Source organism: Pelophylax lessonae (genome assembly GCF_965119305.1).
Source record: "Pelophylax lessonae genome assembly, chromosome: 3".
Taxonomy (NCBI): domain Eukaryota; kingdom Metazoa; phylum Chordata; class Amphibia; order Anura; family Ranidae; genus Pelophylax; species Pelophylax lessonae.
In genome coordinates this window covers 113,643,295-113,671,134 of record NC_138770.1, presented here as the reverse complement: position 1 = coordinate 113,671,134, position 27,840 = coordinate 113,643,295, and positions in this window count along the sequence as shown.

The window sequence follows — 27,840 nt, the reverse complement described above, 5'->3', positions numbered from 1 at the left end:
CGATGCTATGGCAGACTATTATTCACTTGGTGTCATCCTGTTCCAAATGGCCACAGGAGAAAAACCAGAATCAGTTGGATCTAGGCAATACTTCTATCCAAGGAACATTCACCCTGACCTTCGAGATGTCATTGAGCGAGTAAGTATAGATAGTTTAGAATTATCCAAGAGCTATGCTTCCTTAGTCGTGTTTATGTAAAAAGACTCTTCTGCATTGAAGAGGGAGCTTACAGAAAGTTTTCTAGCATCTAGTACATTACCAAGTCCTGTATGTCGGGAACCCGGTCCCCCACTGTGCTTTGTGATTCCTTTCCCCAGCCCCCACCTCATTACTATTTGGTGTAGTGATGAAGGAGTTTGAGTCGTAAAGCACAGAGGGGATATCGGACTTCTGGAAGTGTTAAATACAGATATTTATGGCAGGATATTCACCACACAGGAGGTCAGCATTACATCTGAACTACCCATGTGACGTCCTGAAAACATGAGCTGTTGGAGGAACTTCTTGACTGGTTCAGGAATGCTACCTTAGATCCTTCCAGCAGATGTATCCTAATTTAAAACTACACTAAGGAATTAAAATATATTCTGAGAAGTTTTTTTATTTTAAAAATAGTCGACACTAAACTGGCTGATTTATCATTTTCTGTTAGTAACAATCTACTGTATGCTAAATTTCATATCTTTTTTGTTACAGCTTCTTCAAACATATCCAAGAGATCGCTTCTGGGCAGTGAAAAGACTGCGAGAACACCCCTTCTTTGGATCAATTAACTGGAAGAAGCTGGAGGAAGGAAAGGTCACACCACCATTGCGGATGCCAGAAGTAAGTCCATTTACAATTTATATAATTTGTGCACATACAAGGAGATCATTTCATAGGGAGCTGCATTCAGTCACTAGAAATTGCAGAATAATTATAAATCGCAAAACAAAAAACGCTATATTGCACTTGCACTCCACTGCCATTTGTTATTATAAAATATCATTTTTAGTTCATAGAAGAATCAAAATATCAACTATAATGGTAACATTAGGTAGTGTTGTGTTACATATTATAAATACATCTCCTGGTTGGTATGTCCTGTATTTAATTATAAATCTGATTTATGTATTTTCTCATTACAGTGCCCAGCAATAGACACAACTGAGCAAATTGAAATGGAGGAACTGATTTCCTACAGAAGAATGGAAGCGAGAATTACACATGAGCAACAGAGATTGTTTGATGGCTTCACCTTCATAAGCAAGAAATGGAGAAGGATGCTGAATAGGAAATAAAAGAATGAGGGCTCATTCCCACCATCGCTTAGTGATGAGTTTGCACACAGTTTATTTATACCACCTGTTGGCTTGCAGTCCTTTGCTTGGGTTTGTGCTTCTAGGTACATCTCTGCTGGCTATCTACTAGTTTCCGTGTTCCTACGTGTATGACCTGGCTTTGGCTGACGACCTTCCTGGCTCTTGATTTCTCTTTTGGCTGACAACCTTCCTGGCTCTTGATTCCCATGGGCTTACGACTTTCTTTGACTACGGTTCCATCTATCCCTATCAGTTCCTCCGCTCCCAGGTCCGAACTCGCTCATCTCATGGTGGGGCGACCCTGAGGACCGCGACCTGGCGCCAACAAGCAGCAAAGTCCAACTCCACCATCAGGAGCTCTGGTGAATATCAAAATATCAACTATAATGGTAACATTAGGTAGTGTTGTGTTATATATTATAAATACATCTCCTGGTTGGTATGTCCTGTATTTAATTATAAATCTGATTTATGTATTTTCTCATTACAGTGCCCAGCAATAGACACAACTGAGCAAATTGAAATGGAGGAACTGATTTCCTACAGAAGAATGAAAGCGAGAATTACACATGAGCAACAGAGATTGTTTGATGGCAGTTCCTCCGCTCCCAGATCCGAACTCGCTCATCTCATGGTGGGGCGACCCTGAGGACCGCGACCTGGCGCCAACAAGCAGCAAAGTCCATCTCCACCATCAGGAGCTCTGGTGAATACCGGTTGGTGCTTAGACTCCGCACCTCAGGTTAGCCTGCGTCTTCCACCAGCGTGACCCTGCTGTACACTAGGCTCAGCTACGGGAGGCGTGACAGTGGGAGGGTTCTTATTCAAAACCTTGATTGTATTGATCCTTACGGGTCCTGAGGAAGTGATCTGACTGTGAAACGTGTAGACCCTCTATCTCAGGGACGTACATCGGTAGTGTAATGAAATTAAATGAAATTTCATTATACACGTGTATATAAAAAAAATGTAAGACTAAGTGCGATTGAAACAAAGCCACATGTGTGAGTAATGAACCTTTAATTGCACAAAGATAAAATGATACATAAGACACCCACATACTAGACATAATAAAATTGGAAAAAAAAATATATATATACATAAAGAAAGAGTGCGAACTATTGGGGCAAGGACTGTGACCAATAGATATACTATATATACCATTGCAGAGACCCTATGCAAGCAATTAGTAGCATGTTCACATAAGCAATGTGGGACTGCATACATTGAGCATTCACCTGTGTGAGGGAGACGAAGATATTATCTAGCTATCTTATCAGTGGAGTTCATGTTTTACTGTCTCCTCTGGACCACAGGGATTGTACTGTTGCTTCAATCCTTTTCACAATCTTCATGTTTGCTATATACAAAGAAAGTGGAAATGGATATATTGTGGATAATTCTGTGTGAGGGAGACGAAGATTCTATCTGGTCATTACATGGCTATACTTACCTATTTCTGAGTGTCTCCTCTGGACCACAGAGTTTATATTGCTGTTACAATTTTATCCATGCTCATCACTTCATTGCAACATTAAATAATGCTACCTCATTTTGAGCATTCATCTGTGTGAGGGAGATGAAGATATTACCTAGCTATCTCATCAGTGGATACATTCATGTTTTACTGTCTCCTCTGGACCACAGGGATTGCACTGTTGCTTCAATCCTTTTCACAATCTTCATGTTTGCAATATACAGGGAAAGTGGAAACGGATATATTGTGGATAATTCTGTGTGAGGGAGACGAAGATTTTATCTGGTCATTACATGGCTATACTTCCCTATTTCTGAGTGTCTCCTCTGGACCACAGAGTTTATATTGCTGTTACAATTTTATCCATGCTCATCACTTCATTGCAACATTAAATAATGCTACCTCATTTTGAGCATTCATCTGTGTGAGGGAGATGAAGATATTATCTAGCTATCTCATCAGTGGATACATTCATGTTTTACTGTCTCCTCTGGACCACAGGGATTGCACTGTTGCTTCAATCCTTTTCACAATCTTCATGTTTGCAATATACAGGGAAAGTGGAAACGGATATATTGTGGATAATTCTGTGTGAGGGAGACAAAGATTTTATCTGGTCATTACATGGCTATACTTACTTATTTCTGAGTGTCTCCTCTGGACCACAGAGTTTATATTGCTGTTACAATTTCATCCATGCTCATTATTTTATTGCAACATTATATAACACTACCTTATTTTTCCAAGCTTTTTCAATCCATGGGAACAATGCTACAGACCTAGAACTCAGTTGGATTTTCTCTTGGAACATGTCATAATTACATGTTCACATTCCTTCTCTCTCTCTCTCTATATATATATATATATTTTTTTTTTTCACACAGTTACTTTATATGTCTGATATTTATAGACTGCATTTCCACGGCTGGGCCAATGGCAGGCATCCCAATTGTGGAGAAGTTCCCCTTGTATATTGGAGACCTTGTAGGACTTGCTATGCAAATGTGTTTTGGTTCAGATACCATCCTAACTTCTGGGAACTTCCTTCTGTTGCTGTGGGACCTGTTGTCACAAATCAAGTAAGCATCTTATGGAATCACGCCACCTTCTGGGATGATGTTGCAAATAAAAGATGGACTGTTATGGCATGAGGGTAACATTTTTGTACCTGAGAACTTGCGAATCACTGCTCCTGGTCTCTGCCATGACCATGCCCTTGCAGGACATTTCGGAATTCACAAAACGTCTGAACTCTTACAGCATAGCTTTTGGTGGCCCAGCCTAAAGGAAGATTGTAAAAAGTATGTTGAGACCTGTCTTACATGTATTTGAAACAAGACTAGCCAGACTAAGTCTTGGGGTCTGCAGAAACCTCTTCCGGACAGACCTTGGAACATGATTTTTATGGACTTTATTGTGGTAATTCCCTCAATCCGAAGGCCACACTGATATCTTTGTGGTCATTAACCGTTTATCGAAGATGACACATTTTGTACCCATGAAAGGCACACCGTCAGCTTTGGAGACGTCACAAATTTTTGTAAAGGAAATAGTGAGGTTGCATGGACTTCCTGTTAATATTGTGTCGGATCGTGGGGTCCAGTTTACCTCTAAACTTTGGAAAGCTTTGTGTGAGACCCTAAAGATCGAGCTGTCATTCCCCTCAGTATATCACCCACAAACCAATGGTCAAACTGAAATAACCAATCAGACACTGGAACAGTATTTACACTGCTTCTCAGCTTTTTTGCAGGATGATTGAGTGTCACTGCTACCATTAGCTGAGTTTGTGTATAACAATTCTGAACATTCTGCCATTAAGCAATCTCCGTTTTTTGCCAACTATGGGTTTCATCCTTCATTCCTGACCATCATAGCTCCTGAATGTCCAAACCCACCTGTTCAAGATACAGTGAGCTTCTTCAGCTCTAATAACCAGCTGCAACAAGAAACAATGGCTACGGCACAAGAGACCAATAAAAGGTCTGGCAGAAGAGCCTGATATGATGAGGAAGGCCTCTCTTACACCTCTGACTCATTCCCACCATCTGCATGGCCTTCTGGAGAGATGACAATAACAGTAGTTTACATCATGCCCCCAGACACATACAGCCATAGTGTCCTCTTCACTCTCCTACCTTGGACAGGGCTGAGAGCAGGAGGCAGAACATTCCTGGATCGAGCGTGGAAGGCACAGCACAGCATTGAAGGAGTGTGGGAGTGAGGCTTCTGGGGTTCCTATTCCTAACCTTGACTGCATTGATCCTTATGGGTCCCGAGGAATTGATTTGACTGTGAAACGCATAGACCCTCTATTTCTAGGACATACATCAATAGTGTAATGAATTAATGTATCACAAGTTTTTCAATGTAATTTAACTGAATATTTATAAAATGTGTTAAAAAAATAAAATGTGTTAAATTGTATACTCTCTGGGTGTTGATATTTTATGGTCGCCTAAGGTATAACTACAGTTCCGCTACATTTTACTCTTTGACTAGGAGTGATGGTTTTCCATCTCAGCAGATCACTACCTTTCTACATATTCATTGTGAATGACATGGGTCAACATTACTGGATGACACAGATCTCTGTGAATGAATGAAACAGCTGTGGGGGTGGAGCCCTGCACAGCCAGGCAAAATTTAAAGAAGTGTGGCCAAAGCTCTTTTGGTCATACTTCTCATGTGCGTCACAGGAGTGCACTTAGATCTGCACTGTCCAGTAACCCAGACTAAGCTGACAGTGTACTAAAGTCCTCTGCTAGCTGGAATCACTGAGCCAATCTAGACTCTGGTGGGATCCCAACGTTATTGTTGGGATCCACCTAGATGCCTAACAGGCAGCTGGCTCAGCCTATCGGCTCCCCGCTGAGTGCCTCAGCCAGCTGTTCTCACCCCCTCCCCAGCCCGGTTCTCCAGTAAGCACTGAAGGGGCAGAGCAGAAGGTCGGTGACTGACAGTCACTGCTCTCTGCTCACTGAAGACCGAGAACTGAGCGATCAGCGGCCATGTGATTGCTTGGTTCTGGGTCTTACAGCACCCGAAACCTGGTACATACTGGCCTTTTACGTTTACAAAATTTTTATTAGAAAGTAGTAAAAGGTGGTACAGAAAGATTAACATTTTACAATAGTACCAAAGCATCTTAATATAAAGATATTGACATAAGTTATAGGTCTAGACAGTAATAGTCTAAATGATAGCCATGTATCAATCATTTCACAAAGTGAGAGTAGTGGTGCCAGAAACCTGTATATTTTCAAATCTAGAATATAAAAAAAAACATCCGCATTGACATAACAGTGAATGAAACAAGTGGGTAGGGGGATTCATTGAAAAATTGGCCAATGATCTGACCAAGGTGACCATTTCCTATCATAATAGGGAGTGGTGTGGTATAAGGTATGAAAAAGTATTTCCACTCTGTTTACGGAATCTATCCTGAGTTTAACTTGGGACAGTGGTATCGACTGGGATCTTGTAACTTTCTTTAAATTGTCTATACAGTCATTCCAATTCAAGATACCGTGCTCTTAAGAGCAATCATTTTGCCATTTTAATCTGTATGGTAGCGAGTCAGGTACTTATTCAGGAAGGTATAGATTTTGGAGAAGAGACCTTTGCCTCTAGGTTTGTGCAAGCAAATGTCTTCATACAGAGAGGGGTTTAACCCCGTATCTATCTTAAACTGGGACATTTAAAAATGTTTGATCTGTAAGTAGTGGAAAATTACTTTGTTTGGGGCTGAGTCTTTAGCTTGTAGGGATTGAAAGGAGATAAACTCAGAGTCCTCAACCAGTTTATGTTATGATAGGGTTTTAGAGTTTATCCACCAGGTAAAACCAGAATAATTGGTGATGCCCGAAGGAAACACCGGGTCTCCTAGAAAGGATGCATGAGGTGGAGCCTGAGATGCTAATGAGAGTTTCCTTTTGTAAGTCTTCCATTCTCTGTGGAATCCAAGGCGCTGTAAGATAGCTGCTAGATATTCCCATGTAACACTATCAAATGCTTTATGGATATCCAGGCTTAAAAGGAGAAGGCGGGACGAGGTTACGTTGGCGTCTGGGATTATATTAGTGGCCAGTCTTATGTTGTCTGTAATTTGGAGGTCCGGGATAAAGCCTGATTGATAAGGGGAGATTAATGTGGATATGACTTCTGCTAACCTGTTAGCTAGTAATCTACCAAATACTTCTGGGCCAGGGGCAGATCCTGTTTTGAGAGATTTAATAATATTTCTAATTTCTTCCTCTGAACAGAGTTTAGAGATTCTTGTTGAGAAGGCGATAATGTGGGGCGGTGAATGCCTGCCATCCATGAAAAGGACGTAGAGGGAATGGAGGAGGTGGGACTTGAAAATAACTTTGCATAACATTTTTGAAATATATCCAAGATTTCTGATGAATTGGACGCCATATGGCCTGAGGGGGCATGGAGTTTATAAACATGGGATGGTTTAGGTGTCTGATTAAGTTCCCAAGCAAACATTGCAGTATAGGCGTTACTATAGAGAAGGAATTTAGCTTTAGACCAACGTAGGGCTTTCTCCGTTTCGTATGATAGTAGGGAGTCTAATTCTATTTTTTTTCCTTGAATTTGAGCGGGAAGAGTAGGGTCCTGATTATGATGACGGGATTTGTATAATCTTTCTAAATCTTGGGTGAGTGATAATATATTCACCCATCTTGTTTTATTGCGATTGGAGGCTAATTTAACGAGATGTACGCGAAGTACAGCCTTATGGGCTGTCCATATTGATGTGATCGCAATGTCAGGAGTGGAGTTTAATCTGAAGTATTCCTCAATATGTGAGGTAATGACTTGTTGTGTAGTAGGATCAGACAAAAGGGATTTGTTCAATCTCCATGAATAGGGGGTGTTAGCTAGACCAATCATGGAGGTTGTGAAAGTTGCTATGTGATGGTCTGACCATGTACAAATGTGAATAGAAGCGTCTTGAGAATTTGCTAAGATGATAGGGGTACAGAAAAGAGTCTAGTCTGGAATATGTGTCATGTGGGTGGGAATAGTGGGTGTAGTCTTGTGCGCCCACATTTAGAGCCCTCCAGGGGACAATAAATTAAATTGTGTTCAATTGTGTGCTGAGCAATTTGGGGAAGGAATTGTAATGTGGTGTAAGTTTGCTTCTATCTAGTGAGGGTTGTGAAACCAAATTAAAATCTCACCCAGGATTGTGTGAAGAGTGAAATCTCTGTAAAATGTCAAAGAAATTACGGAAAAAGGTTGATTGGCCTTCATTTAGAGCACAAACATTTTCTATAGTGAGATCACGGTCTGCTATGTTATCTTTTATAATGATAAACCTGCTGTCCACATCCTTATAGACATGCTGAACTTGCATAGAAAATGAGTGATGAAGGAAAATGGTGACCCCCCTTAAGCTTAGTAGGTGCAAGAGTGTAGTAAGATTGATTGCAGGATTTATGATAGTATGAGGGGTGGTTATCTTGAAAGAAATGTGTTTCCTGTAAAAGGAGAATTTGTGGTCCCAGGCATTTATAGTGTAAAAAAGCCTTAGGCCCCTTTCACACAGGTTTTCCGATCCGGTCTGCCTGTCAGTTTTTCAGGCGGACCAGATTTGATGCTCCATGCAGCCCTTTGGAACAGAGGATGTCAATGGAGACATGTTCGCTGACACCCGCTGCTATCCGATCCGATCCTGTCCGTGAAATCCGGAGACAGAGCTGTCATCCGCCTGCTCAGTAGGGATCGGCGGATTGATCCCCGCTGAGCAAAACTGACTCAGTCGGGCGCACCACCCATGTGAAAGGAGCCTAAATACCACCAAAAAATAAGCTGTTTGTGTGAAAAAAAGGACGAAAATGTCATATGGGGACAGTGTTGCATGAATGAGTAATTGTCATTCAAAATGTGAGAGCACTGAAAGCTGAAAATTGGTCTGGTTAGGAAGGGGGTTTAAGTGCCCAGTGGGTAAGCGGTTAATGTCTATTTAAATAGTTTGTTTCGTCCAGCTTGGCCCAAACAAATTATTTAAATGAACAATAAATGTGGAGTTAGGCAAGCATTTCAAGCATCTGAGTGGATGTGGAGGTAAATGGCGCTGTCAGAAAATGTAGTTGGTAGAGTGGGTGAGGGATGTGTATATATATAGATCAGTGAGTGGGTCACTATATATTGAATATAAATTAGAGGTATAAGATAATAAATACAAAGGTGTGTCAATTAGATCACAAATAAATACAAAGGTGTGTCAATTAGATCACAAATTGGTAGTAATCACTAAGTGAATATGATATATAGTGAATAAATATATAAATAAATTAATTCAGTGTGGTGATCTTAAAATAAATGTTGATAAAATATGCGTGTGACAATCCAATGTGACAATAAATAATCAAATCTAGAAAAATTAATAAACCAATTTTAAAACAATTAGTTGTGATAATATTTCGATCCCTAAAAAACTGCTAGCATTTAGTTTAAAAATAGTGCTCTTTTCAAGTGCATATAAAGTGCTGACAGTGAATAAATAACTCAGATAAATATCAAATAATAAGCAGTGTCCAATAGAAATATCATTAGGTATCCGTGGCAATATTATAAAATTATTGTCCCAATTCCACAACCAGGTGTGAGTAACTTCAAAAAAGGGGGGGTTTTAGGAAAAGTGGATCCCAAACAGTCTGTGACGGTGGGGGTGCTCAATATGGGAATAGGTGCTCCCCTCCTATTGACCCCGCACTCACCAGAGGGTAGTACCCCTACAGGGGTAAACAGCGTTTGGGGTAACTCTTAGGGATCCCTCCGACAGCTAGCTAGATATCCACTTCATCCAGAACTCCTTTCATATACTCTCCACCATAGTTATTACTGTGTAGTCTATCATTATATTTATATATTTATTCACTATATATCATATTCACTTAGTGATTACTACCAATTTGTGATCTAATTGACACACCTTTGTATTTATTATCTTATACCTCTAATTTATATTCAATATATAGCGACCCACTCACTGATCTATATATATATACACATCCCTCACCCACTCTACCAACTACATTTTCTGACAGCGCCATTTACCTCCACACCCACTCAGATTTTTCACATATAGCTTTGCTATATTTTGAGGTAGGCTGCAGTCATCTTGCACACACCTATCCATAAGCGCGGAAATCTCTCACCAACTATATCTATCGACACCCCTTAAAAGGTGTTTCTTTCTGCTGCTACGGAGATTTTTAGCTACATTGGGAATAGGGAAATTAATATTGAAGAAGTGTTCAATCAAGAGAAAGCTAGCACCAATCATGATCTCAATAGCCTATTTAGACAACTAAGACACAACCTTGAGAAACAATTAAGAGTATGGTGGGACATCTCCACATTGGAGATGTACATCAAAGAAAAGATGACCCCACGTAAACTCAGATGGGAGCTACATCCCAATGATGATATTACCGATCAAGGACTTATGGAGGATTGGTTCAAACTTTTTAACAGATGTGAATCAGAAGTACTTAGACAGATCATTGGGAGAAGGAAACATAAATTGAAAGAAGTAGAAACCAGTATCACTCGTCTAAAAACACTTCTCACCCCTTTTGCAACCTCGAATGAATATAAAGAGAAAGAAAAAGAATTATCCCTGATTATAGCTAAATATGATAAAGATCTACAAATAAAGAAACAGAAGAAATTCAATAGAGATATCCTCGATTACAAAAATGACAAAGTGATAGACTACACAGTAATAACTATGGTGGAGAGTATATGAAAGGAGTTCTGGATGAAGTGGATATCTAGCTAGCTGTCGGAGGGATCCCTAAGAGTTAACCCAAACGCTGTTTACCCCTGTAGGGGTACTACCCTCTGCTGAGTGCGGGATCAATAGGCGGGGGAGCACCTATTCCCATATTGAGCACCCCCACCATCACAGACTGTTTGGGATCCACTTTTCCTGAAACCCCCCCCCCCCCTTTTCTGAAGTTACTCACACCTGGTTGTGGAATTGGGACAATAATTTTATAATATTGCCACGGATACCTAATGATATTTCTATTGGACACTGCTTATTATTTGATATTTATCTGAGTTATTTATTCACTATCAGCACTTTATATGCACTTGAAAAGAGCACTATTTTTAAACTAAATGCTAGCAATTTTTAGGGATCTAAATATTATCACAACTAATTGTTTTAAAATTGGTTTATTAATTTTTCTAGATTTGATTATTTATTGTCACATTGGATTGTCACACGCATATTTTATCAACGTTTATTTTAAGATCACCACACTGAATTAATTTATTTATATATTTATTCACTATATATCATATTCACTTAGTGATTACTACCAATTTGTGATCTAATTGACACACCTTTGTATTTATTATCTTATACCTCTAATTTATATTCAATATATAGTGACCCACTCACTGATCTATATATATACACATCCCTCACCCATTCTACCAACTACATTTTCTGACAGCGCCATTTACCTCCACACCCACTCAGATTTTTCAGATATAGCTTTGCTATATTTTGAGGTAGGCTGCAGTCATCTTGCACACACCTATCCATAAGCGCGGAAATCTCTTACCAACTATAAGCATTTCAAGCAATTATAAAAACAGTTTTCAGTCCTTTAGAAAAAAAATGATGAAACCACATGAATTAAAGTAGAACTTTATGTAAAAAAAGTAAAAATGGGTAAAAAGACAGGATTTTTAGTGCAGAAGAGACACCTACCTGCCTGTCTGCCCCTGTACAGTGACCTACGTACTGTAGAAATTTGGTGTTGCTAAAGCTGACTGAACTTTATGCACATGCACAGGAGTGACATCATATTGTTGCAGCCAGGGGCTGACTGGCAACTTTCATCCCAGGGGGCAAGTACAAACAATAGGCCCATGGTGCATCGACTCGGCCCCCATCCCACTCTCTTTCCGGCCTCCTCCAGACCCCCATTCCAGGCTGAAGTTCCGCTCAAGGTACTCTCTACTCACCGGCCAAATCTTGTTTCCTTAACCTGGCCAACCGGGGCAGTTGGGGGGAGCTGGGACAGCTCGGTCGGGGCTGGCCGGAGGAGGAGGGTCCCCAGTGGGGCAGGACACCGGCCTCTGCTCAGACACAGCTTACACCATCCATGCTGGGGGGGAGGGCTGCGATCTGTCCTTGTCTTTATCCCACACTCAGTAGGTCAGTGGTGGGGGCTTTTTACTTCTCTTCACCAGGAATCCTTTAGGCATGTCTGTGGCAGAAGCAGTGCAGTCTTTTTATGGGGCATCAGAGTGGCCCGGGGGGCAATTGCCCCCCTGCCCCCTGGCCCAGTCCTCCCCTGGTCCCAGCCAATGAAAGCAGCCCACAATCAATATCTGAAAGTCAGCTGCTCAAAGATGTCTTGGCATGAATTCTGTACACAGTCCCTGATTCTCTGCCTATTAGCAATCCTGAGTGTTTTAAAGTCGGCATCGTCATAGATACACCATACAGTATCTATGGACGAGCAGCTTTGTCACTCAAGGACAGGACTACAGAACACCTCCCCCATCCCATCTTCTCCATAAAAATAGGGAGGGTGTGCTGTAGTTAACATTGAGAATTAGGAACAATGCTAACCAATAAACCAATAGAGCAAGGCATGTACACAGAGCACAGGGAATTTATCAGATCACCAGATTTCTGGCAAGATCAACAGATCATTTTTACACTTATCCTGTCACCTACTGTCATCTAGGGGCTTTTATTGGTAAATGTAACAGACAAAAATGAAGCAAATAAGAGTTCATTGTTCGGGTTTACACAAGGAGGATGAAGCTGTATTAGATTTCATTATTGTTATACAAGTGCCCCACTAAACGTACACATTTTTCTATCTCAAAATCTATGTACTCCTTTTTATAAATATGTTGTATTAAACATTTGAGGTCTCATACAGGCTTCAACAGCATAGCGCACTAAACCTATCTTCTAGCCAGAGCAGTGTAAGGAATGTACCATACTAAATAGAAGCCTTCTTACATGTGTATGCAACCTGTGATGTTATTGTAGGGATAGAGCAGCCATTGGGACCAGAGCCCCCTAGTCAGGGCCACCATCAGGGGGGGACAGCCGATACACATGTAGAGGGCCTGAGCGCTTGGAGGGGCCCGGACCCCGGCATCCAGGAAGTGTGCAGGAGACAGTAGCCAGGGAAGACCTAAGGCAGGAGAGGCGCCAAAGGATAAGTGCATAGTAAGCACAGTAAGCTAGCTGGCAGGGCTGGGACTCGAGAGATGTTATGAGGGAGGGACTTAAGAGCCTTTCAGCTACTCATTGGCTGAGGAGGCAACAGGAGGCAAGCTGCTCTGCCTCCTGCTGGCCCCTTAGCCAATGGGTACCAAGGGTGATCTGTCCATCACTGCAGAGCCTGGTGCTTCCTCTGCTGATGGGATTGAATTCTTCTGCAAAGAACCTGCTGCGGAGATCGAGGTAAGAGAGCTGCTAGAAGATATGTACAGTTCATAGCCTGTGACCCGCCTCCTGCCCTGGTAATAACAGTCACTGTATTTACAACCCTATTGCTGTCCTTTTAGAAGGGTGAAAGTAACTTTACACATGTGTAGCATAGGTATTAGCTTTTGTCACCATGTTAAAAGGACAGCAGTATGGGTAGCATTACAGTGACTGTTATTAGTCCAGGTTCACTAAACTAGCCAATAGGGTTGAACGAACCCAGACTGTATTGTTCGTGTTCATACCGGACGTTTGGGTATTCGGTACCCTGACCCGAACCCGGACATTTCACTGTATGTTCAGGTACTGTCCGTTGTTCGGTAACGTTATTTGATGTTTTGGCGCGGTTTTAATGGTACGCTTTCAACAGGTGCAAGGCAGCCAATCAGCAAGCTTTTAACTAGTGTGCCCTAGAAGCCATCACAGCCATGTCTACTAATGGCATGGCTGTGATTGGCCAGAGCAGCATGTGACCCAGACTCTATATAAGCTGGAGTCACACAGCACCGCGCGTTACTCTGCTATAACTTTACTAGGGACAGGTTCCTGACTACTACTGCTGAGGGAGAGATAGGAGTTTACTGTAGGGTCAGGCTGGAGATTGCTTTTAGGGAAAGCATAGGAACAATCTGCTTTATCATACAACGATCTACATTGATTTGATTGTGTGGGGTGCAGTGCACGATCTTTTTGCCCGGAGGGAGACATAGGAGTTTACTGTAGGGCCAGGCTGGAGAGATTGCTTGTAGGGAAAGCATAGGATAGGAATAATCTGCTTTAATCAGACAGCGATCTACATTAATTGTATTTTGTGGGGGTGCAGTGAACGATCTTTATGCCCTGACCTGAGCCAAGTGAGGAGGAGAAAGGAGAAACAAAAAAAATGTTATCAGTCTGTTAGGCGTGCGGTGCTGCACATTTCATGCAAGCTGAGTGCATATGTGTGTACTTAATCTGCATTTAAAAAAGAAAAAAAAAATGTTACTTCATATTTAACTTTGACATACAGTCTTTAGCCAGACACTGCTTTTCTAACCTGCTCTTAAAAAAGCACCAATGTGAGGGGAAAATCATTCTTTTTCAGTATTTCATTCAAATGTTTTTTTTATTTTTTTTTATTCAATAGCAGAATAGAACAACAACAATATCCAACCTGTTAGGCGTGCGGTGCTGCACATTTCATGCAAACTCAGTGCATATGTGTGTGCCTAATCTGATTTAAAAAAGAAAAACATTTTTTCCTTCATATTTATCTTTAAAGACTGTATGTCAGACAGACATTGCTTTTCTAACCTGCTCTTCGAAAAGCACCAATGTGAGGGGAAAATAATTATTTTACAGTATTTAGGGTAAAAAAATATTTTTCAGTTTTTCATTCAAATGAGTTTTTTTTCTATTCAATAGCGGAATAGAACAACAGTATCCAACCTGTTAGGCGTGCGGTGTGTATCGGGCATTTCCTACAACCTCAGTGCATATGTGTCTGCTTAATCTGCATTTTAAAAAGAAAAAAACTTTTTTCCTTCATATTTTACTGTGACTTAAAGTGTTGAGACAGACACTGCATTTCAAATCTGCTATTCAACAAGCACCAATTAACCACTTAAGCCCCGGAAGATTTTACCCCCATTCCGACCAGGGGGTATTTTGCGATTCGGCACTGCGTGAATTTAACGCACAATTGCGCGGTCGTGCGACGCTGTACCTAAACGAATTTGACGTCCTTTTTTTCCCACAAACAGAGCTTTATTTTGGTGGTATTTGATCACCTGTGCGATTTTTTGATCACGCGCTATAAACAAAAAAAGAGCGTCAATTTTGCAAAAATAGCAATATTTTTCACATTTTTTTATATGAAATTCCCCCAAAAAAAAATGTAAAAATCAAAATTTTTAAAAATTTTCGGCCAATTTGTTTTATGCTACCTATGTTTGGTAAAAAAAATCGCAAAAAGCGTATTTTGATTGGTTTGCGCAAAAGTTATCGCGTTTACTAACAAAGGGAAAGATTTTTGTCATTTTTGTTGTTTTTTTTTTTAACGCGTAATGGCGGTGATCTGCGATTTTTTTTGCGGTACTGCGACATTGCGGCGGACAGATCGGACCCTTGACTGACATTTTTGACACTTTTGGGGTTACCAGTGACATTTCTACAGTAATCAGTGCTATACATATGCACTGTTACTGTAAAAATACACTGGTAGTGAAGGGGTTAACTTTATTTGGAAGGGAGGGGCTGTGTGTGTCCCTAGGGGCGTGGTTTCTACTGTGATTGGCTGTGGCTCTAGCTGTAAGGACACTGATCAACGGATCTACATACCAGATCCGTTTTATCAGTGTCTTTGCAGCGAGGAGAATGACAGGCAGTTTGTTTACACAAGCTGCCTGACATTCTCCCTCTCCCCCGCCGATCGCCGAGTGACCGGCGGACATCGGGTCCGCTGGTCACACGCGCGGGGGGGTCCGTGACCACGCGGGAGCGCGCCCCCGGGGGCGCGCGCTCGCTCCCTAGACCCTCACAAGCAAGCAACGTAGCCCTACGTTAGTTTGCCTGTGAGGGGCTGACCGCCGACGTAGATAGTCGTGCGGCGGTCAGCAAGTGGTTAAGGGGACAATTATTTTTCAGTTTTTCATTCATACATTACAGTGCGATACACCCATTGCATACTGTTGTATTGCGCATTGCAATAAAAAAAAACATTTAGGGGCAAAAAAAGTTGATTGCGGCCCTGTCTGCATATGTTACAGTGAGATACACCCATTGCATACTGTTGTATTGCGCATTGCAATAAAAAAAAACATTTAGGGGCAAAAACAGTTGATTGCGGCCCTGTCTGCATATGTAACAGTGAGATATACCCATTGCATACTGTTGTATTGCGCCTTGCAATAAAAAAAAACATTTAGGGGCAAAATAAGTTGATTGCGGCCCTGTCCGCATATGTTACAGTGAGATACACCCATTGCATACTGTTGTATTGGGCATTGCAATAAAAAAAAACATTTAGGGGCAAAAACAGTTGATTGCGGCCCTGTCTGCATATGTAACAGTGAGCTTCACCCATTGCATACTGTTGAATTGCGCCTTGCAATAAAAAAAACATTCAGGGGCAAAAACAGTTGATTGCGGCCCTGTTCGCATATGTTACAGTGAGATACACCCATTGCATACTGTTGTATTGAGCTTTGCAATAAAAAAAATCATTTAGGGGCAAAAAAAGTTGATTGCGGCCCTGTCCGCATATGTTACAGTGAGATACACCCATTGCATACTGTTGTATTGCGCTTTGCAGTAAAAAAAAAACATTTAGGGGCAAAAAAAGTTGATTGCGGCCCTGTTCACATATGTTACAGTGAGATACACCCATTGCATACTGTTGTATTGCGCTTTGCAATAAAAAAAAACATTTAGGGGCAAAAAAAGTTGATTTCGGCCCTGTCCGCATATGTTACAGTGAGATACAACCATTGCATACTGTTGTATTGCGCTTTGCAGTAAAAAAAACATTTAGGGGCAAAAAAAGTTGATTGCGGCCCTGTCCGCATATGTTACAGTAAGATACACCCATTGCATACTGTTGTATTGCGCTTTGCAGTAAAAAAAAAAAACATTTAGGGGCAAAAAAAGTTGATTGCGGCCCTGTCCGCATATGTTACAGTGACATCCACCCATTGCATACTGTTGTATTGCGCTTTGCTGTAAAAAAAAAAATTTAGGGGCAAAAAAAGTTGATTGCGGCCCTGTCCGCATATGTTACAGTGACATACACCCTTTCTATACTGTTGTTCTATTCCGTTATTCAGTAAACACCCATTTAGGGAAAAAATATTACATTGCGGCCTAGTCTGCATATTTTACTGTGAGATACACCCTTTGGATACTGTTGTTCTCTTACGCTATTCAATAAACACCCATTTAGGGAAAAAATATTACATTGCGGCCTAGTCTGCATATTTTACTGTGATATACACCCTTTGGATACTGTTGTTCTATTCCGCTATTCAATAAACACCCATTTAGGGAAAAAATATTACATTGCGGCCTAGTCTGCATATGTTACAGCGCAACAAGACACACAGGTCTCGCATGGAGGCCCAGTTACTGGTGAAGTGGTGCTGTTCCGCAGAGTGATTCATGCGTGCGTGCTGCCGCTGAAACTCCACTATGGCATGCTGCTGCTCGCACAGTCTGGCCAGCATGTGCAAGGTGGAGTTCCACCTTGTGGGCACGTCACATATGAAGCGGCGAGCGGGAAGGCCGAAGTTACGCTGCAGCGCTGACAGGCGAGCAGCAGCAGGGTGAGAACGCCGAAAGTGCGCACAGACGGCGCGCACTTTCTGCAGCAGCTCTGACATATCGGGGTAATTTCTAAGGAACCTCTGCACCACCAAATTCAGCACATGCGCCAGGCAAGGGATGTGTGTCAAACCGGCTAGGCCCAGAGCTGCTACGAGATTTCGCCCATTATCGCACACCACCATGCCGGTCTTGAGGCTTACTGGCACCAACAACTCATCGGTCTGCTGTTGAATGCCCCTCCACAACTGTCTCTTATGCTGGTCATGCAAAAACAATTTCTTCCTTCAAAAAAATTTTCATTTTAAAAATGTTTGTTCGATTTTCTAATCATTAGTGGGGTCAAATTAATGTTCGTTTTTGACCACAGTGATGGGAAAATTCAAAGGAGCAGAATAGAAAACTTCTTGGTCAAAGGAATTTTCAGACAGTGTATGTGGTTTTGGTTCAGAAATTACATTCATTTTAAAACTGAATCCCAAAGACATTCTTTCATTCAGCGAATGTACAAAGATTTTTCGTATGAATATTCTCGTTCGACAATCGATACGTGTATGGCCAACATAAAGACCGGTTCACAGATATACTGTTTGCTTTTGATCTGTTTCTACAGTACTTTTGCTGGGCGTTTTGCGTTTTTGCACACGCGTTTTTGCTGCGATTTGCGTTTTGCATTTTTTTGGCCAATTTGTTGTTGGGCAAATTAAAAAACGCTAATCGTGGCAAAAATGCACTACATGTTTTTTTTGCAGCTTCTCTATTGAAGTCTTTTGAACCAAGAAAGCAAAAAAAAGCACCGTTTTGCATTGAAAAAAGTCCTTGACCCTTTCCAACTATGCAGCGGCTGAAAAAAAGCATAGATGTGAACGTGTCACATAGGAAAGCATGTTAAATGAACTGTAGTGCGTTTCTGCAAAAAGCACCAAAAAATGCATAGATGTGAACCAGGTCTAAGACATTAAGTAGCAGCAGCATGCTTTTTTTTTTTTTTTTTTTTTTGTATCGCCAGCAATAATGGGTTTAAAAAACAAAACAAAATTAGCCCTTTATGGTACAAAAAGAGCAGATAATCGCTACTATATCATGTTCGTTTATACTGTGAAACAGTGAAAGTAATAATTTATATTACTTATATCATATATATATAATACAAACCCAAATCCAAAAAAGTTGGGACACTGTACAAATTGTGAATAAAAAAGGAATGGACTCATTTACAAATCTCATAAACTTATATTTTATTCACAATATAATATAGCTAACATATCAAATGTTGAAAGTGAGACATTTTGAAATGTCATGCCAAATATTGTCTCATTTTGGATTTCATGAGAGCTACACATTCCAAAAAAGTTGGGACAGTGTAACGTTCATGCGTTTTTGTTAGTGGATGGATTTACAGCTGCAGAATTATTACACTCAGTAGCCTTGTAGAGAATCTGTTGAACAAACATATCCAACTCTCAGGACTTCATCACCGTGTACAGCCTGTTATATACCATATATATATTAATAGATGTTTAATGGAGGGATAGAATATATGAGGATGTATAGATGAGAGACAGGCTATTGTATGGTGAGCACTAGAAGTAGTATTAGGAGAGTTGCAGGTGATGGTAAAGCAGATAGGTTCTGATGTCAAGTATAGTGCAGATGGTAAGAGGACACAGATGGAGTATACTTAGACAGAGTAACCTAGTGCAAGGATAGTTGAAGGTAGTCCCAAGAGCTAACAGTCTATGCAGATGATAGTGAATAGATAGATACAGATAGTCTTGGTAATTGCAGTAGATGACAGTAGGAGATTGGTTAGTAAGAATCCCCTGCGGGGTACTTATCACTTAGATAGGTTTAGTAGTAACAGTGTCCATTGGAGAGGGGTGATCCCGTAGCGAGATACGGATCACCAGCGAGGTTTCCGGCTTCAGTTCAGCAAGGGAGAATGTCAGCAGCTCCGACTTCACAGGAATAGATGCGGTGAACATGTGGTTTGAACGAGCGATGAGTGAGAGCAAACCGGCGATTGAAATAGCCGCTCATAGCGGCGCTCGGCAATGATGTCATCCGGTCTTAAAGGTATATGCGTCCCTTGTTACACAAAATGGGACGCAATTAGCAGAGGAGAAATATGGAGACAAGGGTACCAGAGGTACCAGAACATTACAGTACACCCCCCCCCCCTTAAGGCCGGCTCCGGAAGGCCTCTAGAACTGGTTTTTCCGGATATTTCGAGTGGAAATTGTGAATCAGTCTAGGGGCATGTATATCGGAGGTATCCAGCCAGGTGTCATCTTGGGGCCCATAGTTCTTCCATCGTACAAGATACTGGAGTCTTCTTCTATTGAAACGGGAATCCAAAATTTCTTTTATCTCAAATTCTTCTCCACCTTCCACTTGTACAGGAGGTGGAGGTGAGATAGTAGGCCTTATTCCTTGGTTAGGAACATGGGGCTTCAGTAGAGACACATGGAAGACAGGATGTATCTTGAGGTCTACTGGCAATGTGAGTTGTACTGCAGCTTTTCCAATAAGCTTCTCTATTGGAAAAGGTCCCAGAAATAGAGGTCCAAGTTTTTTACTAGGAATTTTTAGTCTCAGATTTTTTGTAGAAAGCCAAACAAGATCCCCAATGGCATATTGGGGAGAGGGTTTCCTACGGAGGTCGTAGTACTTTTTTTGTTGGCTATGAGCATGGGATATGGTATTGTTGAGTAATCCCAGAGAATCCTTTATCTGGGCAAGATAATCAGATGCCACTGGATTACTTGATGGCAAGATACGTGGAGGAAGGAGTGTGGGATGAAACCCATAATTCAGGTAAAACGGACTTTGCTTAGTAGTGCTATGAGTAGCGTTGTTATAGGCGAATTCCGCCAGCTTGAGGAGATCTGCCCAATCGTCCTGTAGATACGAAGTATAGCAACGCAGGTACTGTTCAATGCACTGGTTAACTCTCTCTGTCTGTCCGTTGGTCTGAGGGTGGTAGGGAGAAGTAAGGTTACGCTCTATTCGCAGTATCTGACATAGAGCTAGCCAAAACTTTGAGATGAATTGTGAACCACGGTCAGACAGCAGTGTTTTTGGAATACCATGTAACTTAAAGACATGTTTCACAAGTAATTCCGCTGTTTGTTTGGATGAAGGTAGTTTTCGGATAGGCGTGAAATGTGCCATCTTGGTCAGATGGTCCACTGACACCAAGATGTTGTTGAATCCTTTGGAAGGTGGTAGTTCCACTATGAAGTCTAAGGATATCACTTCCCACGGAACCTGGGGTATCGGTAAACTACAAAGTAACCCCGATGGTTTCGTGTTGTCAATTTTAGACCTTGCACAGATATCACAAGATGAAACGAACTTTTTTACGGTTGTCTTCATGTCTGGCCACCAAAATTGCCTAGTGAGTAGATTGAGAGTTTTAGTCATACCCATATGTCCTGCCATAGGTACATCATGCGACAATTCTAAGATCTTGGTTCGCATAGTAGGGGGTATGTATAATTTATCGTTGTAGTAGAGGAAGCCTTCTGCGTCAGTAGTTAGTTGTGGTGGAGGTGAGTCCAATCCTATGCTGTGCAAAATCTCCTGCTTCAGGGAGCGAACGACTCCGATAATACGTTCAAGTGGTATTATAGGAACTGAGGGAACCTCAGTACAATCTTTCTCGGCTAGTCGTGAGAGTGCATCCGCTTTTTTATTTTTGTCTGCGGGGGGCGTGTAAGTCACTAAAAAATTTAATCTCAGAAAGAATAACGACCACCGTACCTGCCGGTGGGAAAGAGTTCTATTAGTTTGAAGGTATTGAAGGTTTTTGTGATCAGTATATATCAGAATTGGCAATTGAGTGCCCTCTAGTAGATGTCGCCAATTCTCTAACGCCAGTTTTATGGCTAATAACTCCTTCTCACCTACTGGGTAGTTCACCTCGGGGCTACTTAATGACTTTGAGAAGAAAGCAACTGGGTGAAGAGGTGAGGTGTTTGTTGGTCGTTGTGAGAGAACTGCTCCTACTGCCATATTAGACGCATCTACCTCCAAGATGTATTGAAGGGATGGGTCTGGATGGCATAGTATGGGGGCAGTAGTAAAGCTTGATATCAGCAGAGAGAATGCTCCACTTGCTTCTTTTGACCAATTAAATGGTTTCTTCGTGCTTGTAAGTTGTGTGAGAGGTTTCACAATCGCAGAGAAGTTCTTAATGAATTTCCTATAGTAATTAGAGAATCCTAGGAACCTTTGTAATGCTTTGCGAGTGGTTGGCACAGGCCAATCCAGAATGCAGGATATTTTGCTCATGTCCATTTTGATTCCACTTTTAGATATAATATATCCTAGGAATAGTACTTCCTCTTTATGAAACAAACATTTCTTTGATTTAACATATAAGTTATGTGCAAGTAGTCTTGACAACACAAGTCTCACATGTTTTATGTGCTCAGGTAAGGAATGAGAATAGATAAGTATATCGTCCAAATATACTACCATACAAACATCAAGCAAGTCTCGGAATATCTCATTTATAAACCGTTGGAAGGCTGCGGGAGCATTACATAGCCCAAATGGCATTACAAGGTACTCAAACAGTCCGTATCTGGTTCTGAATGCCGTCTTCCATTCATCCCCTTTACGGATTCGAATTAAATTGTATGCCCCTTTTAGGTCCAATTTTGAAAAGAAAGAAGCCCCACGCACCTGTTCGATAAGTTCAGGAATAAGAGGTAAAGGATAACGATCCTTTATTGTGATGGCATTTAATTGTATGAAATCAATGATAGGCCTAAGGCTAGAGTCCTTATTGCGGACGAAGAAGAGCCCAGCAGCAGTGGAGGAAGTAGAAGGTTGGATGAATCCTTTTGCCAAGTTCTCATCCAGATACTCCTTAAGATGAGAGAGTTCATCCTGTGAGAGAGGATAAACATGTCCGAAAGGCAACTTGCTATTAGGGAGTAGATCGATACAACAATCATAGTCCCTATGGGGAGGTAGCATTTGAGCGTTTTTCTCAAGGAAAACCTCCGATAAATCCTGATAACACTTGGGAATAATGTCATCCGGCAGTACAGACAGGATCCTATCATGTGTGGGGAGGTTACACGTCGTCTCACAATAGTGAGAAGAGAAGGCTAACGTTCTTGTTTTCCAATCGATGATTGGTTGATGTATGTGTAACCAGGGAAGTCCCAAAATGATTGGAAAATGTGGTGAAGTTAATACATCAAAGGTGGTGGTCTCCACATGAGACTCGTCAGCAGTTACAAGGAGTGCCTGTGTCTGACTGGTGATAGGACCAGAGGATAAAGGGGTACCGTTAATAAAACTAACGGAGACAGGTTTGGGTTTTGAAACAATAGGTATTTTATTAAGGGAGACAAAACAATTGTCAATGTAGTTTCCACAAGATCCGGTGTCAATCATAGCCTTGGTGGTGATCCTAGTTTGGTCCCACTGCAATGTTAATTGAACAAAAAGATAAGGATTAGAAAAGGAAGTTGTGAGTCCCCCTAGAAAGACATTTGAACACTCACCCTCTTTTCTGCGGACAAGAGGACAGCCGTTTACCAAATGATTCGGGGATGCGCAGTACATGCAAAGATGTTCGGTTTTCCTCCTGGCACGTTCAGAAAGGGTCAGAGGTGGACGTATCATTCCTACTTCCATAGGAGTAGGGTCAGCAGGCAACATCCGAGAAGGACTGGAAAATGGTGAGCCCATCTTCTCAGCCTTTCTTTCTCGTAGTCGTCTGTCAATATTGATACTGGTCTGTATCAGTCCCTCTAGAGTGCCAGGTAAATCCGCTCGGGCGAGCTCGTCTTTAACGGCCTCAGATAGGCCGAGTCTAAACTGCGTTCGCAAAGATGTGTCGTTCCACCCTTAATCAGGGGATCATCTTTTAAAATTCGCCACGAAATCTTCAACAGGTCTCCTTCCTTGTTTTAAGGCCCGTAATTGGGTATCAGCGGTACTCTGCTTGTTGGGGTCTTCATATAAACTAGCAAGTTGTGCTAGAAATAAGGGATAAGAATTAAGGAGTGGATCATCCTTTTCAAAGAGAGCATCTGCCCAGGCCCGGGGTTCACCCGTTAAATAGGAGATGATGGTACAAACCTTAATTTGGTCAGTGGTGTAGGTTAGAGGTTTTAACAAAAAAAAAACAATCGACATGCGTTTTTAAATTCACGGAATTTGCTCCGATCACCAGAAAACACTATAGGAGGGTTTATCTTAGGCTCACGGGGCTGAGCAGCAGGAGGCTGTGTGAGACGGCCAAGCTGCTGTCTCAAGGTCTGATTTTCATTTTGTACCTCTGTAAGCGCAAGGATCAATGCATCTACTTGCTGTTTTAATTGTAGTACATGAGTGGATAATTCTGCTGAATCCATATTTCTTTTAAAGGCTCGTTCAATCTGTAACGTTCATGCGTTTTTGTTAGTGGATGGATTTACAGCTGCAGAATTATTACACTCAGTAGCCTTGTAGAGAATCTGTTGAACAAACATATCCAACTCTCAGGACTTCATCACCGTGTACAGCCTGTTATATACCATATATATATTAATAGATGTTTAATGGAGGGATAGAATATATGAGGATGTATAGATGAGAGACAGGCTATTGTATGGTGAGCACTAGAAGTAGTATTAGGAGAGTTGCAGGTGATGGTAAAGCAGATAGGTTCTGATGTCAAGTATAGTGCAGATGGTAAGAGGACACCGATGGAGTATACTTAGACAGAGTAACCTAGTGCAAGGATAGTTGAAGGTAGTCCCAAGAGCTAACAGTATATGCAGATGATAGTGAATAGATACAGATAGTCTTGGTAATTGCAGTAGATGACAGTAGGAGATTGGTTAGTAAGAATCCCCTGCGGGGTACTTATCACTTAGATAGGTTTAGTAGTAACAGTGTCCATTGGAGAGGGGTGATCCCATAGCGAGATACGGATCACCAGCGAGGTTTCCGGCTTCAGTTCAGCAAGGGAGAATGTCAGCAGCTCCGACTTCACAGGAATAGGTGCGGTGAACATGTGGTTTGAACGAGCGATGAGTGAAAGTAAACCGGCGATTGAAATAGCCGCTCATAGCGGCGCTCGGCAATGATGTCATCCGGTCTTAAAGGTATATGCGTCCCTTGTTACACAAGATGGGACGCAATTAGCAGAGGAGAAATATGGAGACAAGGGTACCAGAGGTACCAGAACATTACAGACAGGTAGCAATAAGAGGCCGGAAAAGTTAAATGTACATATAAGGAACAGCTGGAGGACCAATTTGCAACTTGATTAGGTCAATTGGCAACATGATTGGGTAAAAAAAGAGCCTCTCAGAGTGGCAGTGTCTCTCAAAAGTCAAGATGGGCAGAGGATCACCAATTCCCCCAATGCTGCGGCGAAAAATAGTGGAGCAATATCAGAAAGGAGTTTCTCAGAGAAAAATTTGAAAGAGTTTGGAGTTATCAACATCTACAGTACATAATATCATCCAAAAATTCAGAGAATCTGGAACAAAATCCGTGCGTAAGGGTCAAGGTCGGAAAACCATACTGGATGCTCGTGATCTTCGGGCCCTTAGACGGCACTGCATCACATACAGGAATGCTACTGTAATGGAAATCACAACATGGGCTCAGGAATACTTCCAGAAAACATTGTCGGTGAACACAATCCACCGTGGCATTCGCAATTGCCATCTAAAACTTGATAGGCCAAAAAAGTAGCCATATCTAAACATGATCCAGAAGCACAGGCATTTTCTCTGGACCAAGGCTCATTTAAAATGGTCTCTGGCAAAGTGGAAAACTGTTCTGTGGTCAGACGAATCAAAATTTGAAGTTCTTTTTGGAAAACTGGGACGGCATGTCATCCGGACTAAAGAGGACAAGGACAACCCAAGTTGTTATCAGCGCTTATGGAATGGGCAGGTTACACACCTGGATAGGCACCATCAATGCTGAAAGGTATATCCAAGTTATAGAACAACATATGCTCCCATCCAGACGTCGTCTCTTTTAGGGAAGACCTTGCGTTTTCCAACATGACAATGCCAGACCACATACTGCATCAATTACAACATCGTGGCTGCGTAGAAGAAGGATCCGGGTACGGACATGGCCAGCCTGCAGTCCAGATCTTTCACCTATAGAAAACATTTGGCGCATCATAAAGAGGAAGATGTGACAAAGAAGACCTAAGACAGTTGAGCAACTGGAAGCCTGTATTAGACAAGAATGGGACAAAATTCCTATTCCTAAACTTGAGCAACTTGTCTCCTCAGTCCCCAGACGTTTGCAGACTGCTATAAAAAGAAGAGGGGAGGCCACACAGTGGTAAACATGGCCTTGTCCCAACTTTTTTGAGATGTGTTGATGCCATGACATTTAAAATCAACTTATTTTTCTCTTAAAATGATACATTTTCTCAGTTTAAACATTTGATATGTCATCTATGTTGCATTCTGATTAAAATATTGAAATGTGAAACTTCCACATCATTGCATTCTGTTTTTATTCACAATTTGTACAGTGTCCCAACTTTTTTGGAATCGGGTTTGTAATAAACACAAACAGAAAAAGGCTATATGGGCATTTTAACTGAGTCAGACATGAAGCTATATTAATGGGTGGAAGGGAGATATAAATCTTTTATGTTAAAGAAGTACCAAAAGATGAGACTTTTTTTTTCTCATGGATATAATCATTTTAAATATAATGCACAATACTGGTAAAAGTTTACTTTAAATGTATTTGTAATCCCTCATATTAATTCCAGTCTATTAGCCTCCACTTTCTCTGGGTTCAGATGCTGATCTTCCCTGCACAGAGTCTATAAAGTGATTTTTTTTTTTTTTAAACAAACATGTTATACTTACCTGCTCTGTGTAATGGTTTTGCACAGAGCAGCCCTGATTCATCTCTACTGGGGTCCCACAAAGACGCTTCTGGCTCCTCCTGCCTTCAGAGTGCCCCGATAGCAAGTTGCAAAGTATAGTATAGAGTGCCCCTATAGCAAGTTGAAAAAACTTCTGCCTTTAGAAATTCCTGCCCAGGACTACATGTCCCATGAGGCATTGCTCCTCACACTTTCACATTCACAAGTTCTCAGGTACTTACTGACATGTATGGATGGTGTACTAAACTGTATGTGTGCTGCACTGTGTATTCTGACATGTATGGACAGTGTACTGAGCTGTATGTGTGCTTCATTGTATTGCATAATATGTAAACAAGTAATGCATTCTGTATGCAGGCCAACTAATCGGCTGACCAACTAATCGATTATGAAAATAGTTGACAACTATTTATATAATTGATTAGTCGTCGATTAATTGATTTGTTGTTTCAGCCCTACTCTGGATAGCAGTAAAACCAGACTGAGGGGCCGATCCCTCTAAAATTACAAAAGAAAACTATACATATATCTTAGGGTTCATTCACACAGCTTTTCATAGGCAGTTTAGGCACCTAGTGTCAATTTCTGGGACGCCCCCTCCCACCGGCTGGTTGGAGTCCTGAACAAAGCCGAGTTCAGCTTTGATCGGGTCTCCGATGTAGTAAACCGGAAGCGACGTGAAGACGTCACAGCCGGGTTACTTGGCGGCTAAAGGCGAATTTAAAAAACTGTCAGTATTCAAAAATGCAGATTTTTGACCCTCGATCCTTCCCTCGATCCTTCCATAAAGAGTACCTGTCACTGCCTATTACTGTCACAAGGGATGTTTACATTGCTTGTGACAGCAATAAAAGTGATCAGATTTTTAAAAAAACTGAGCTAAAATTAAAACATTACCGTATTTTTCGTTTCATAAGACACACCTGACCATAAGACGCACCTAGGTTTTAGAGGAGGAAAACAAGAAAAAAAATATTCTGAACCAAATGGTGTACTAAAATAATTTTTAAAATATAACCGAATAATATTTCAACCATGTAAAGTGAACAGCAGTCAACAATGGCAGTAAGAACCATCATCACTGTCATTAACAAATAATAACAAATGAGGAGAGACTTTAAAGTTCGAGTACTCTTCTAGTTTTCTGGGAACCCCAAGAACTCATCATCGCTAGTGTCAGAATTTACGAAGCTCAGTTCCTCACAATCACTGACATCACTTTCTTCGCTATCTTCATACACGATGCTATCTTCAGTTCCACCTAAGGCATTGCTAATGTCACATTTTTTGAATGACTGTATAACGATTTTCTCCTTCACTGAGTGCCATGATGTTTTCACCCATTCACAAACTTGAGTGATAGTGGGCCTCTTCATTCATCCAGTAGGT